Raw genomic sequence first — 15,999 nt, 5'->3', positions numbered from 1 at the left:
CCCTGGACCCCTATAAGCCAGCCTGCAGGTGCCTCTCAGCACAGTAGGAAAGCCAGCCAACCCTGGCTGTCACCACCCCTGCCTCCCAGGGAAGGAAGCAGCCATTCCTGCTCTTGGATAGATATGATGACAACTCAAATAGCAGTTTGTCCACTGGAGCCTGAGCTTCCTTCCTCCAGGTTGCAGAAGCCACGTAGGTCCTGCCTGGCTATCAGGTCAGAGCTCAGCAACTCAGGCCAGTGATGAAATGAAATAAGGGGCTTGCTGACAGCTGTGCCCAGGATCCCGATTCTACTGCATGGTTCACTGGCACAAAGCTTCTAAGGAGGCTGGGCCCTCCCACTGGTGCCCTGTTGGGATTAGCACATGGAGATAAATGTTCCTTCCCCCAAAATATGCCAAAGGCCCCCTAGAGAGTAAACCCCACAAACTGCCTCCTGTTCTGGAGTTGTCAGCTGCATTAACCTTGCATTGAACCTCCTTACAACCTGCTCCAGTCAGGCCATTCTTCCTACAGACCTGAGGTTCACCCCTAAGCCACACCATCTACCTACTTTGGCCTAAATGCTATCCTGCTAAATCACCTCCAAAGAACACAGGTCACTCTTTGGTGTATCAGAGGCCAGCGGTTTAACCTGGGCCTCCCACACCCCTCAGAGTTTGTAAAGGTGGTGATATTTACAAAATTTTCAAAACATTATGGTTTATATTTCTCTTCATATCTAACTGTACCAAAAAAAAAATTGAGTGTGTGTTGGGGAAAAAGAGTTGAACACATAAGTATCATGGGAGAAAGCTACAGGTGTAGGGGTTTCTCACCTTCCTGCATGGCAAAGTCTCAGAGCCCTTCCTCCTGGGGGGCTGCTCTGTAATGGACAGAGGGGGCTTTTCAGGAGCAGCCAGATCTAGGTTATAATCCAGGTCTGTGTGAACTTTAACAAGTAACCACAACAAACCCATTTTTCATGTTGGAAATTAAGACATCCACCCAGTTCACAAAGCAGAGGTGAGAATTAAGTGAGATAAAGTAGATAAAGCACCTAATGGAAGGCCCTGGAACGGTCCTTCCACCATGACCTTCTGCATGGCCTCTGTGATCAAAGAAGCAGGGTGGCCGAGTGGTTTTGATTTTCATCTCTCGCAAACACAGCCTTAAATCCTCTTTCTTTGATTCAACAGCCACATGGCCGTGGGTGACTTACCCTCTCTGAGCCTGAGTTTCTCATCCATGAAAGAAAATCTTTCTCTTTGGGTTGCTGTGAGCATTAGCGATAAGGTACTTGAAGCATTTGCTCAACAGAAGGGAGATCTTATGGGTTTTCATGGTTTTTCCCACCATGTGGGTTCTAGTTGAGAAGCCTCACATCCCCAAATCTGCGATGGAGTGAGGAGAGTAAAAAATGACCCGGCTCTGCGCCATGCATTCCGCAACAGGGTAGTATCACCCACCAAGGGCAGAAACCCACTTCTTGGAAGGGGTGGAATTGGTTCTGCAAGAGGGTGGGAGGTGGTCCTAGACACCACAGTGGTCCGTGGCTGCTCAAAGGGCCACAGTACATAAATAGATAGATGGTGTATCTGTTGTATTTCAGTTTCAAGGTGGGGAGGATGGGTTGGCAACTGGGGATGAGGGGAAATATCTACAAAGTCTCCTTGGGAGGTAATAATGAAACAAAAAAAAGGGGTTGAGAAACACCACTACCTATAAACCAGAAACACCTGAAAAAGGAAGTGGTCGGCTGCAAAAGCAATACTCCACGTCTACATCAACAGGAAGGCCGGGTGGTGGGGAGGTGGTCAAAATAGGTGGAGTTCAGTCCCACCTGCTGGGAACCTACAAAGGATGTTGCTGCGAAATGATTGTGGTTCCTGCTCTTGCTTTTATTGGTTTTTTTTTTTTTTTTGGCTTCTTAAAGAAAATAGAGAAAGAGCTAATATATATTGAACACTCGTGTGCTAGGAACTGTGCACAACATAATCATGAAAAGTAGGTTCCAGTAACAGATGAGAAGACTGAAGTCCTTGGAAGGTAAGCAGAAGAGTTCCTTCCAAAGCCCACGTTCTTTCTAGAGTGGCCACCCTCCCCAGCTGCTCTGGACAGTGCCCAACTGTGCCTGATGTCCTAGGGTCCCTCTGCAAGAGCGCCCCCTTTTCACTCTTGTAAGTGAGCTGGTTTGGGTAATCAATTAAATGATCATGCAACATCACAGCGATATTGTTGCTCTGCCCATCGCTGCAGGTATTTCCACAGGGAGTGTCTAGGATCAGAGCGATTCTGAATGTCCGCCTGCAGCAACGTCTTCATGAGAGAGGGCAAAGTGCCTGGAGGAGGGGACAGTGAACAATGAAGGGTGGCAGAGAAGTTCGAGAGGACTCCCATGTTAGGAAATTGCAGGTTGCCTCACTTTCGGAACAAGCCTGCCAAAAGCCCCAGGGCACATATGTGCATCTTCTGGAGCTCAGAGAAATGCAAACCCACACATATGATCAGCACAGAAGCGGGCTGCAGCGGTTCCAGCTTCTGGTGGATTGGGGGGCCCGCGACACCCAGGTGGAGGCCGACTAGAGAACACCCCAGGGGAGGCACAGACTAGAGGAACCCGAAGGAGCTCCAGGCAGGTCCTGGTTGCCATGGCGCCAAATCCGGCCCAGATACCCTGCAGCATGGGACTGAAAACAAGGAAGGTTTGGAGATGCCAGCTTCCAACAGCAGCCAGCAAGCACTCACCTCCTGGGCAGCGGATAAAAGCCCTGCTGACTGTCCCCCGGCCCTGGGGTGGCCTGCAGAGCCTCAAAGGGCTCCGCAAAGTGACATCTGCAGGTTCAAGCAGGAAGCCGAGGCTGCTGAAGACATTCTATTTGTGCCTGCGTCTGAATAATTTAACACTCCCTCCAAAATAGACTATCATTAGAATTTGTCAATTCCTGTGCATTTGTGCAGACAGCCGAAGAAAAAAGAAAAAAAGAATAGAAAAAGTTCCCACACATACTGCCTCAGAGTAGTGGAACAGGAGGGTGGTGGTTCAATGATGTGGTTTTTTTCTAGAGTCAAAGCCTCTTGCTCGCTGGTGCATCTGACCCAACAGGAAATACTGCCTTTTCCTGTCTCTTTAGTCCTAAAACCAAGTCTGGGCAGCATGCACAGGATGAAGGAGAAAAGGCCTCATTCTGACATAGTCACAGTGTCCATGTCCACTTGCACCACTTACTCTGTGTGTGACTGTATTCAAAACACTCAACTTCTCTGTTTCTCTGTTTCTCTGTCTGCAAAATGTGAATAATACTGTGGCCTCCCCCATGGGGTTTTTATAGTATCAAATGAGCTTATGGGGTACTGTACCTCTCCCAAGGTCCGGCACCCCACCCCCACCCCCGTCTTTGGCCTCCTATTCCTCGTTATGCACTGGCCTTAAGGGAAGTGTGCTAGCTCCCAGGAGGCACCACGGGCAGGCACAATTTCCAGGCCCCTATAAGCCCACTTCCTTGTTTCTCATTGCTTAGGCCACCACATGATCATGGTAAAAAGACCAACAACAAAACAAACAAAAGCATATGTGTACATGCACATACATACACACACACACCACAAACATATCTAGATGTACACACATAAGCTCATCAGCTCAGCCTCCAGTGAGGACGGACAGGCCGGTAGAGCCCCAGGCCTGCTGGTCAGTGACTGCACAGCCCTGAGACGTGTCTACTCATGCTCCCCATGAGGCCTGTTCCAAACCTTTCCTGTGAATCCCACCCCACCTCCAACACCTTCCTCTGGCTTCCTGACCTCCCCCCAGTTCACTGAATACTACAGTCTTCTCCCCACACACTGACCATCTCCATCCACTCCATTCTCCTCCACCCGCTGCCTTCCCCCCATGACCCAGTTCCACCGCTCACCTCCCCTGTGCTCACTGCTCCCATTTGTTCCCAGACGTGGCTCCACCCACCACCCCACCCCCACTGCATCTCCAAGCGCTTTCCCCTCATATACTTGTGATGCTCAAATATTACACAGTCTGAAAACATTCCTCTCTGTGCTCTTTCCCAGTGCCTCAAACTGCGTTCTTGCCTCCCATTCGTCACCAAACATCCTCAGCGATGCCTGGGTTCTCTGGCCTGCGTCCCCCACATACTTCTTTCTTGGTTCCTGGCACCGGGACCCTGGTTCTCAGAGCTGTGCTGGCAGCGTGTCCTCTAGCCTCACTCCTTTGGTCCTAATTCCTCTTCATGCACCTCTTCTGGGTTCCCACCCCCTTGGACTCCCTTCTCTCCTGCTTTGGGGCCCCTGACACCCACTGCCTCCTGGCTCTCCTCCTTCCCCTTGGGGTCCTTCTCTCCCTCTCATCAGCTGCTCGTCATCCTCCAGCTCCTTGTAAAGGGAAATGTTTCCTTTTCCCTCCTGCCCCTACTCTGTCTCCCTGGAAGATTGCAGCTTCTACCACATCACCGCATAACTGGAACCTGACCTTACGCCTGCATTTGCAAGCGGCCCCAGGACTGCTGTCCCACATCTTCCCACTCCACCCGCTCCCCACGGCAGGGAGACACCCCCTTGGGGGTGTCTATTAACCCGCATTCCCTTTGCAGAGCGGAGCCGAGTACCAATCACTGACCTAAGTGCCCTACCGTGCTGCCATACTGCACTCTCCCAAGATCCCTGCTCGGGTACTGTGCCTGCCTCCCCAGTACAGAAGATGGAGCAGAAACAGAATACATATTCACGGGCACACAACCAGCACATGGCAGGGCTAAGATTCTAGCCAGTGAATGAGCCTGAAACTGCAGTCTGAACTGCCTCCAGCCACAGACCAGCCCAGCCCATCACGATCCCCTCCTGGGAAGCCTAGGACGGAGCCCCACTGACCACCAGCTTCCCCGCATGGTCCCCAAGGCCATCCCTGGCAGCCACCTCTGTGCTGGGCTCCCCGTGCAGGGCACTCCACGGGTTCTTTCCACTTGGGCTCTGTCCGCCTTTGCAGCCACACCTGTGCCCTCACACCATGTTCCAGTTTGGGGCTTTTCCCAAGCATATGACACCTTGACTGGCTTCACCATCTCGCTTGGCTCAGCCACGCTCTCCCCTGCCTCCCTTGATTCCAGCTCCAGACCACCGATTTCTCCCTCGGTAACACACCTTTGCACCTTTGCCACAGCTTTCATTTCATTCTACCTTCTGTGATAGTCATTTGCATATTTATTTTGTCAGTGAGGCCCTAATTGTCTTGAGGGCAGTGAGGTCCTGCATCTGACCCAGGGCATGTTAAGTATGTGTGAGTCAACATGATCCCGAGGTCTCACACACACTCTGTCACTGACTATTTTACCCCTTTGGAAAGCAGAATATGCAGTCAGGTGCAGGGGGACGGGTCCAGACCCAGGACACTACCAGCTTCTGGACTCTGCAGACAAATCAGGGCTCGCAAGCTGCAAAATTGATTCTCGGGAAGAACAAAACAGCTTTGGCATTCTGACACCTCCTTCTGCTCTCCCATCCCGCCCCCTCGGAGAACGGCCTGGGAGGATGACTCACTAGTGGGGGAGGGTGAAGACAGCTCCTGGGAAGGGCTGACAATGCCCGCTAGACACAGGAGCAGGCTGGGGACGGGTCGTGCCCACCAGAGGGCGGAAACACAGTCTCTGGACAGTCTCAGGTTTGATTTGAGCCCTTGGGGAGAACCTGAGGAAGGTAAATATGTTTGCAGATGTTTTCTCTCCTTTTCTCCATGGAATACGCTCCAAGACTGCAAAACTGGGAGATGTTCTTCCTGCAGAGCGCCAAATGTCAGTATTCACGGCCTCCCCCCAGGCTCCTTCCAGTCCATGAAATACATGTCACTTTAAGGCTTACAAGGAGGAAAAAGAAAGAAAAGCTCAACGAACTAGTGCTGAAGCTGCTTAGCTTGGCAAAGTTCACATAGAAAGCCTGAAGAACCCCTGGATTATTTCTGTACCCCAAAATGCAGGGGTCAGAACCTGAACATCACCTATAAAGGCATCGTGCCAGGGCCCAGCAGAACACTTAGACCAAATGTCTTGCTCCTCTTTCCCCTCACCACGCTGGCTTCTCAGCCCCCCAAGCCCCCAAACTCCCTTCTGAGCTGTCCCCAGTTCCATTCTGTGTCTGTCATGCCTCTGGAGTATTTTTCTTTCTCATCCAGGAGGCTATTTGTTCTAAAAACAGAGTTTTTCTTATCCAAAATCAGGACAGCATGGACAATCTGCTTCCTACACACCTACTGATCTTTCTGCCAGAGGATGTGGGAAGAGCTGGCTCGGCGGCGCTGTGAGCATGCGGGTTTGGAGAAGAGAATTCCTTCCTGGCAGCCTCAAACAGAGGGCATGGCATAATGAGCTTGTTCTGCACACAAAGGGCACAGTTGCCCTCTTTGCAGCCTGGCCCCTGTCGGTTAATTAGAGCATCGCAGAAGTGCTTAAGCTCACCTCCTACGCTCCCCACCCCATCTCATCCACACTTTTTTCTCTAAAGATAAAGCTAAGCATCCAGGGAAACAAAAGGTAGGGAACATCTCACAAGCGTCTGCCATGGGCCCAGCCAAGAGCTGGGAGCCTGACATTCACTCAGCCCTCACAAGCACCCTCCAGGGAAGGCACACTTATTATCCCACTGTATAGAAGCAACAACTGAGGCAAGCTCAGAGAGGTTAAGCAGCTTGCCCAACATCACACAGCTAATGGAACTGATGGAACGAGCATCTGAGTCCAGGTCTTTCTGTTCCAAAGCCCACACTATGTGGTCTATGGGACCAAAGACGGGACTGACCTGCTTGAACATAAACTCCTTGAGAACAAGAACCTTCAATATCTGCATATTCCCATCCATACTCACCTAAGAAAAGGCCAAAAGAATGAATGAATGTATGATGAACAAACAGCTTAATGAAATATGAGGTTTTCCTATTTCCTTCTTGGGGTTGTTTGTAATGCGATTTGTTGCTTAAGATTTATGTTAAAACCAAACTCAGAGTGACCTGCAAGCCTACAAGGAGAGCAACCTGCCAGCTTACAGGGGGTGTCAGCATTTAGAACAGACAGAGCAATCCCTGGCCGGCCACATCAAGATCTACACTGTATGCTTTCTTCCTACACTTCCACCTCCTGGTGGGAAAACTTTATTTCTTCTTATGATTCTCCACTCACTTATCTTAACAGAAAAATCATCTCAGTGACCCTATCTGTTAAATGGACTGAAAAGGAATCAGGGTGTAATAAAAATGACAGGGCTGTTAGCCAGATGAGGTTCCAATCCGGGAAACGTACTCAGCCTCTGTGCCTGTTTCCTTGATTTTCACGTGCGGTAGTAATACCCTCTGTCTTGCCTCCCCAGGTAGAAAGGACCAACTTCAAAAATGAGAGTGTGCAGCCGACGTTAAGCTTGGGTACCACTACGGTGGCTGGCTGGCCACCACCCAAGTCCCCCAGAGGGGTACGCCTTACACCAGCAAGGTCAACGGTAGCAGGAAGAATAGCTGTCCCCCCAACAAAAGATGTCCACGGCCTTGTCCCTGAAACCTGTGGAGATGTTATTTTACTTGGAAAAGGGACTTGCAGGTGTGATTAAGGTAAGGATCCTGACCTGGGGAGACTTCTGGGTTATCTGAGCAGACCCACTGCAAACACAAGACTCCTCCTAACTAAAAGGGGAAGGCGGGAGGTTCAGAGTCACAGAGAAATCTGAAAATGCTAAGCTGCTGGTTTTGAAGACGGAGGAAGGGGCCTAGGCAGGCAGCTGGCCTTAAGAAGCTGGGAGAGGCCAGGGACCAGGGTCTCCCTCAGAGCCTCCACGAGGAATGCAACCCTGCCAACACCTGGAGTTTAGCCCAGTGAGACCCATTTCGACCTCCTGTCTCCGTGCCGACCTCCGACCCCCATACAATCCCTGTAAGATAATACGTGTGCACTGCTTTAAGGCACTGAGTTATGGTAGCCTGTGACTGCAACCATCGGATGCAAACACAACATCCCAGCCCGAGGTCTGGCTCTCCCCCTAAGCCGGGTTTCACGACCTTACAGCACAAGTCTCTCACCATTACCCAAGGACTCCAGGCTAAGACATCAACCAGGATGCCACTTTCCTTGTTTGCAAGGAGAGGTCTACCCCTAGGATAGAATCCTTCTCTTGGCACGACCAACATCTCCTGCCCCACTTAGGCCGACCCGCACGGGAAGCCCATCCGTAGCTGGGAAGATGCTGAAGAGCATGGCACCGGAGCGGGCCGACGCTGCCCAGTCACCCTGCTCCGGGTCTGCAGCCAGAGCCCCACACTCAATCACACAGCTGGCACAGCCTTGCCAAGGGAACCCGCCTTGGCCCGAATGCCCTCTTTCTTGGGCAGTATTCAGAAGGCACTGCCAACCTTGCCTTCAGGGAAGGTCTGTTTTCCATGAATACTTGGCTGACCAACAACTCCTAAGAGTTAGATGTGTCCTTTCTTTAGAATTGTGGCCATTAAATAATACACTTAAAGCAGTTAGGACACAGTAAGCACTCAACAAATAGCAATTTTTTATCATTGTCATTATTATTATGAATATATTCAATCCAGTTATGTTCAAATACAGTGAGACCTAGGCCCTTTTTTCTCTCCAAAGTGACTTCATTTTCCACCTCTGCCCTTTAAGCTTTGATGCTAAGATTCCGAGTTCTCGAGGGAAGCCCATCCCCTGCCTGGCAGCACAGTGGTGATTACCCAAAGGGCACAGGGATAACCGTTGGTTGATCTGTAAGATCCTTCTCAACAGGTCAGAAAATGGATGTGAAGCTGTGAGTACAGTGCCTGGCATAGAACAGAAATTCACCAGATGTTTATATCCTCGTTCATTCTCTCCATGATGGGCTGAATTGTGTCTGCCTTGGAAATCACATGTTGAAGCCCTGAGGTCCAGTGGCTCAGAATGTCAGATAGGGCCTTTAAAGAGGTGATTACGTTAAAAATCAGGCCCTTGGGTTGCCCCCTGAGCCAATCTTAGTGGTGCTCTTAGAAGAAGAGGAGATTTAGGACACACAGAACCACCAGCAATGTGCACGCAGGGGCGGCCACATGGAGAGGCATCAACAGGGGGTGATCTGCAAGCCAGGGGGAGGGGCCTCGGAGGAAAACAACCCGCTGGTACCTTGATCGTAGACTTCCAGCCCCCAGCATTGTGAGGAAATAAATGTCTATTTTTTAAATAGTCCAGTCTGTGGTATTTCGTTACGGCCGCCCTGGCAAACTCATACACTCCCCTTTTGAGAAGAAATATTTTTGCATCTCTGGACAGAAGAAAGCTGTAGAATGACTTAAAAGAAGTCTGATTCCTTTGAGGGCCTGAAAATCTCTGTTCTGTGAGGGAACGACGCCTGTTTTCCCACCAGGTCTTGGATGCGGGGCCTGGCGCTCAGGGGCGGGTTTCTCACATTCCCACGAAGGAGACGCCATTAGTATCACGAGCCCCCCAGGAGGCCCACTGGGGGAGTCGTGCATTGCAGCCTCACAGAGGAAACACCACCAGCACCGAGGATGTGAAAAACTGTAAAATCGCAAATGACAGATTCGTGACTTCCCTGAGGGAATAAATAGCGAGAACAGATGGGCCCCCGAGGCTGGGAGAATTCATTTAAATTTTAATAACATTTTGATAATTTAATGAATGTGGTGCTGTTAATTAACAGCAAACCAGTACCAGGAAGCCAAAACGCAGTTTACCCACCCTGGTGTTACCCCAGGAAGATGCATCCACAATGAGGGGTACAAGGAGACAAGGGTAAGGTTCCTGAGAAGTTTAAAGCGTCCTCTCTGAACTGGCAAAGCCATAGCATGCGATAGGGGGTTGGCCAGACCAACACAATGCACCCCATTTTCCCTATGCACCTCTTCAGGGCATCACTACAGGCAACACCCCTCCAAATGGTCCTGAGTGATTTCCAGGTAAAGGGATAACTTATAGATGCACAAGGGACAGAGCCCAAATGTGCTTGGAGCTCCAGGGTGTGTCCCCTTGAACGGGTTTCTCTAGCCAATCCAGCCTGTCCCCAGTGACCCTTCCCTCACTCACCTCTGGGGACCTTCAGTGAACACATGCATGGTGCAGACGCAAGGGCCCTGGAAGGGGAGTCCTAAGGTCTGGGTCACAGCTCTACCACACACCGACTATGAGACTCTGAAAGAGAGACCTGGCTTCTCTGTAAAGCGGGAACAATACTTCCCACCTTGCAGGAATTTATGGTAAAAAGCAAACAAGGTCTACTTTTTAGAAAATGGTAGGCACAAAACTGGAATAAATGCAACCCCTCACTTTGTGCCCACAAACCGCACCGTGTGCATGGGGACTCCAGAGGGTTTACCACATGGGTCCGGACCCTCAGGCCATCCCTGGGTAAAGAGTGCAGGCTCCGTGGCCTCCTGGCTCACCCGCACCATCTCTTCCTTAAGCCCTTATTTAAATGTCTTAGAAGGTGCAAGACTAAGAACAGATGGAAGGCCAGGGAAGAAGAACCCCAGATGCAAAGCCATCCTAACTGGGAAGTGCAGTTTCATTAAAACACTCAGGGAGACAAGGCCAGCAGTTGGAAGCAGCAGAAAGGATGGAGAGGGAGCCGGACCCGGGAGGGCCACCTCTGCAGCAAGCACGCTGGCAGAGAAGCAGGCGACTGGGGTCTGAACAGCCTCATGAGGCATAAGGATGGGGTAGAGCAACCCAGCAGGAGAAGGTGAGTCATTAAAGATGATTCCTCCCGGGAAATCAACCCAGGAACCCCTGAATTCCCACTGGGTCCCCAAGGAGAATGTCTGGGGATCCCATTTGCGAGCATCATAACTTAAGTCTTGACCGAGGGGAACTCTGAATCAGCTTCTATGCTCAAATTACATGTATCCACAACACCCCTAGCCTAATGGGACGTATATTATCAAGATGTGTTTTTGGTACTTGACAGAGTGGGAGTGGAACAGAGGGGCTGCTTAGCACATCCTGGGAACACAGTCTTTGTATTCAGACTCCTAGAGTCCATGAGACAAGCTACTTTTAAAAAATATGATTAATATAAATGGATGCTTTCTTGAGATAGGTGCAGAGGGAATGGGATGGCAGAGAAGAACTAATCCTCTATTAGGATAAAGACTCATGTAGTTCAAGAGAGCTGATGTTGTGATCTTATCTGCTGGCATTTCTAAGCCAAATCATCCCTCTTTCCTTCCAGCTAGTGAGTGCCCTGTTTTGTTTGCCCAGCTATGAAGTCCACCTTCAGAAAGAAAAGAAAAAATACCAAAAGGTAAAAATGAAGAGAGAACAGAATAGATACGAAAGATGAAGAAACAAGATTTTATCCAAGAACTATGGGTGATTCCAGAAGGAGAATAAAAACAAAAACCAAAATAATAATTGAAGATTTACTGCATCACTGGGTCTCAGCCCTTAGCTGCATATGAGGATCTCTGAGCAGTGTATTTTAAAAATGCAATTTCCCAGCCCTGTCCCTACAGTTTCTGATCTAAGTATTCTCAGGAGAGTTAGGAAATTGATTTTTAAAAAGTTAACTCTTCAGCTGATTCTGATGTACAGCCAGGATTGAAAATGACAGCACTACAGAAGATAGAGAAAGACTTGACTCTTCAAATCAATACTGCTCACTGAATTCTCAACAAAGTTTGAAAGGGTGAAACTTTTTTTAATTTCTAAGAGGGAACAACAAAATAAGTTATTAACATAAGAACAAACATTAGTATGTTCATAGGCTAGTTCTCTGCCACTTTATAGGAGACAACTTGCAGGAATCTTAAGGGAGGGAAACTGCTGTAGAGGTTAACACCTCATTCTTCAGAATCAGAAGCCTTGAGTGGTATCTCAGCTCTGCCATGTACCACCTGAATCATCTTGGGTAAGTTTAAAAGATTGAATGAGATACAGAATTTAAAGAACCCAAAGCCTGGCATATACTAAGTTCTCAATAAGGGTTAGTTTCTATTATTTTATTATCAATAGTTTGAAATGCAAAGCTTTATAGAAATGCTAAAAATAAATGCTGAATAAAGAAATAGACCATTTTCTGCAATGCCAATTCTCACCAAATTAATTTGTAATGTAACTACATAGCTATAAATGTATTGTAATGGAATTAAACTGTAATTCTTATCCAAATTCCAACAGGATTTTTTTTTTGACTTGGCAACATGATTCAATAATTCACCTGGAAGAATAAATGGGTGAAAATAGCCAAGAAACACACTTAAGTAATGAAGAACTTGTACTGCTAGATATTAAAACATAACATAAAGCTGTAATAATTACATTGGTTTGGCACAAGAGTTGGGAGATCAAATGGAACAAAATATACAGGTGGCTTTTCAACTCACAGGGGAAAGAAGTAAGCAGTGAGCAGTGTACTAAAGGAACTGATTAACAACAGTTAAAATGGACTAAAATAAAGATAAACCCCTACCTCACACCGTAAGTCATAATCAAGTGCAAAGGATGTAACAGATCTATATACAACTAAAACAATAAAAAGTCAAAAATTACAGATGAATAGTTATCTAATTTTAGGCTAAGGAAGGACTTCCTAAATATGAATGGAAAGGCATTTTAACTGAAAACACTGGTAATATGAATGCATAAAAACTACATTTCTACATGGCAAGAAGACCATACGAATACAAGATGAAAGGCAAATAGATTGGAAAATGTTTGCAGTAATTATTAGAATCACTGAGTTAATAGCCTCAAAATACACAGAGCTCCTACTGACAAATATGGAGGACACTAACACTCAATTTCAAATGGACACAGGGTGCGGAAAGACAATGCTGAGAAGAAGTACAATTAGTCAATAAACAAAAGTACTCAGACTCATTAGCAATCAAATAAATGAAAAATAAAATAGTTTCTCAACTAACAAATTGGCAATGTCTGATTTTTCTTTTAATGATAATATTGCAAGCAAGGTGCATTGAGGGGGCACTGATACATTGCCAGTTATAGTGTAAATTAGAACAAACATTCCAGAAAGCAGCTTGGTGCCCAAATAAAGAACTTTATAATTTGTGAGTCTTACTATTTTCCAAATCTTACTCAATACAAGTACCATTTTTCTAACAGGAAAAAAAAAAATTTAATCATAAGGAGACCAACTACCAGGACGGCAAACCTGAATATTCACTAACTTCACCAATAGATTTGGGTAATTTCAAATCCCCTTGCAAACACAAGGCTTGGAATAAGTCATGTTGTGTATTATCTTAGCATCCAACAACCAAAGGCAGGATGGGATTTGTCACTCGCGAAATCCAGGCAGGTCCCCAAGCAGCCCGAATCTAAGCATGAGAGAACAAATGAATGGCTCACCACAGCTTTGTACTCACGTCTCAGCCAACAGCCTACCTGAGAACCAACTTACTGCACTTTAGCCATTTAATCTCTCCATGAAAGCTAAGGGATTTTCAAATTAGGAAAAGATGTATGTCCAAAATAGGTAACACGTACCATTAGGAACACCTTGTTCCCCCACAAAAGCCAACACTTTGCCCCTTGCAAAGTCAGGCTCCCTACTAGCATTTTACTTACTTATTTTGGGCCTCACCTTATTCTAAAAAGTACAAGAACTTTGCTGAGCATCTTAACAGAAGATTCCATCTGCTGCCAGACAGACAGAAGCTGGGGATTAGAACTAAAGCTGGGAGCCGCACGCGGATCAGTGAGCACGCCCACACCCCCAGATCCTGCCACTGTGCAGAGAGAGCTCATTGGTCAGGGCATAAAACGCATAAGCCTCCAACTAGACCTGCAGGGAGAAAGATACGAAGAGGAGCCAGAGGTGGAGGAAGTAAACTAACTGTTCGTTCAAACTGGAATGTGACTGAAACATACCAAGAATTATGGCGGGCAGATGGCCTCCCTGGCATCGCTCTGGTTTGCACTGGCCCCGCTGGTGCCGGCGGTGGCTCCCGTGTGGGCAGTTTTCCTGGGGCAGCCTTCAGCCTCACCTTGTCCTCTCCAACACGACATGCCTCTCAGAAAGGGCCAGCTGGGTCCCACTGCAGACTCACCCACCGTCCATGCATCCGGCCCCTTCTTCAGGCGGATTTCCCCTGCGGTGATTCAGCCCCCACCTGGGCAGCCCTGGGCTCCTGCTCCCCCCCTAAGCGTTAGGCTTCCTCCTGTGGAGCTTTCGGTGCCTTCCTGAGCCCTCGGTGAATAAAACAGGAAATGTTCTTTTCTTCCCTTGGACTGTACAACCATCCGTCGTTCCCTGTTAGTACAGATGCTCCGTTAAGCCTCCCGCCTGCCAAAATTTCCAGACTGGAAGTAGGGACCAGGTGCCAAACTCCAGGGGACACAAACTCCGAGGAACTCCCTTGCGGAGTCCACTCCACCCCATTAGTAGCACCCGGGAGCTGAGTATCCGGGGGCTTGCGGCCAGGGAACAAGCGCCCCATCTCCCCTCTGGGAGCACCCCCAGTCTCCACAGGGGGGTCTCTGGAGTCCCTTCTCTTGCCTTTGTGGGGAGCAAAAAGCTTTCATCTCAGGCAAGTTCTTACGCTAAGTCAATATTCCAAAGATTCTACCTTCCTTTTCCATCTCTACACTTACACAGACCTGCGGTGCTTAGAGTTGAAGGCTCCCAGGCCAGTTTGGATACTTCTTGGGCAATTATGAGGGGCCCCCATTATCTGTGGCTCACTTTAAAAAATAGGGTGCCTTAACTTCTTATTTTTCAGCTTTGCACTCTGAATGCCTTTCTGGGACAACAGGAAGTCCCCTTGACATACTGTTATACGGCTAACTTGCCTTGGTGGATCAAATTATTCCCAATTCTCCCCCTGTAACCCTTATAATACACATTCTTAGCCATGCACTGTTTTCCACTGTGAGGGGAGCGTACACTCCCACCTCCCTGACGTCGGTTTGGCCATGTGATTTGCTTTGGCCAATGAACTGCTGGCAAACATGACCCGCATTGAGGCTTTAATGTGCTTGCAGAGTTTGGCATCCCTGCCCTCTTCCTACCATCGGCCCTGAGAAGAACATGCCCCTAATAGCTGCTAGCAGCATCCTGATAGCTGGGCGAGAGATGCATGGAGCAGACCTGAACCTGCCCTGCAGCGTAAAGGAGAGCCACCCGGCTAGACTGGCAAACGCAGGAGTGAGATGAAGTTTGTTGTGTGAGCCACTGAGATATTTGAGGCTGTTTGTTTTGCAGCATTATTATTATGCAATAATAGCTGACTAATAACACTTGCTATATGCCCCACATTATGCTGAACACTGTATTCATTCATTCATCTTAACAGCTGAATAAGACAGAGCACTATTAATATTATCCTTGCTTCCTAGGGAAGGAAACTGAGGCACAGAGCATTTAAACACAATCTGTGAGGGAGATGAGCTGCAAATCCAGCGATCTCACTTTAAAGCCTGTACTCTAACTGCCATGGAGTATGCAACAGAAAGGAGACAAGTGCAGCTCTGTGTTCTTCCCAGTCTCTACTCTGCTGCTGACCTTGGGCTCAAAGCCACGATGGCTGCTTATGATCTCCCCATCCGCCCCAGCCTCACCAGATCCCAAGGGCTGAGGCAGTTTTTCTAGCTCTGCCAGTGGTGCAAAGAGAATGAGACAGGCTTTCTTCCAGAATGCATGACCCTTCCCTGAACTTTGAGGAGGGGAGTCCCACAGGGAATTCTACTCAAGGAACAATCCTGCCTTTGTGAAGTGCTGTCATCCCATGCTCTGTGCAGGACTGCAGAGCGCACCTCATGCTCTGCCTATTTTTATTCTCTTTCAGCAAACATCTCCAGGCTTTTTCTTTTGAAAATTATCACACAATTGCCAGCTGCAGAGATTATACAAATAACCTGATAATACCAAAGCAATATGCTGTCCGGTGTTCAAACACCACCACACAACAACAAAGCATCCTGGAGGGCCAGTTCTCATTCACCATCTGCAAAGAGAAGCCACACAGGTGAAGGCCACCCCCTCTCTCCCAGTTTCAGGAGCACAGAATA

General features: G+C 48.3%; 1 protein-coding gene across 8 annotated transcripts in view; it reads right to left on the bottom strand.

Annotated features, from left to right (window-relative positions):
• The window catches only part of SV2B (synaptic vesicle glycoprotein 2B), a 156,890-nt gene that overhangs the window by 124,542 nt on the left and 16,349 nt on the right, over positions 1-15,999 (bottom strand). Inside the window, exon 1 of one of the 8 annotated variants that reach the window (XM_073227010.1) lies at positions 13,861-14,066. The exons of 6 other annotated variants lie outside the window; for them this stretch is intronic. The gene's annotated coding sequence lies outside the window, so the exon portion shown is untranslated. Of the gene's footprint in view, positions 1-2,728; positions 2,880-13,860; positions 14,067-15,999 lie in introns of those variants that run through there. One more of the 8 variants, XM_073227006.1, reaches the window with a different exon arrangement.

This window comes from Manis javanica, chromosome 18 (genome assembly GCF_040802235.1).
Source record: "Manis javanica isolate MJ-LG chromosome 18, MJ_LKY, whole genome shotgun sequence".
In the NCBI taxonomy this organism is placed as follows: Eukaryota; Metazoa; Chordata; class Mammalia; order Pholidota; family Manidae; genus Manis; species Manis javanica.
Note: the sequence above shows the minus strand (reverse complement) of the source record. Positions and strands in the feature narration are given on the sequence as shown.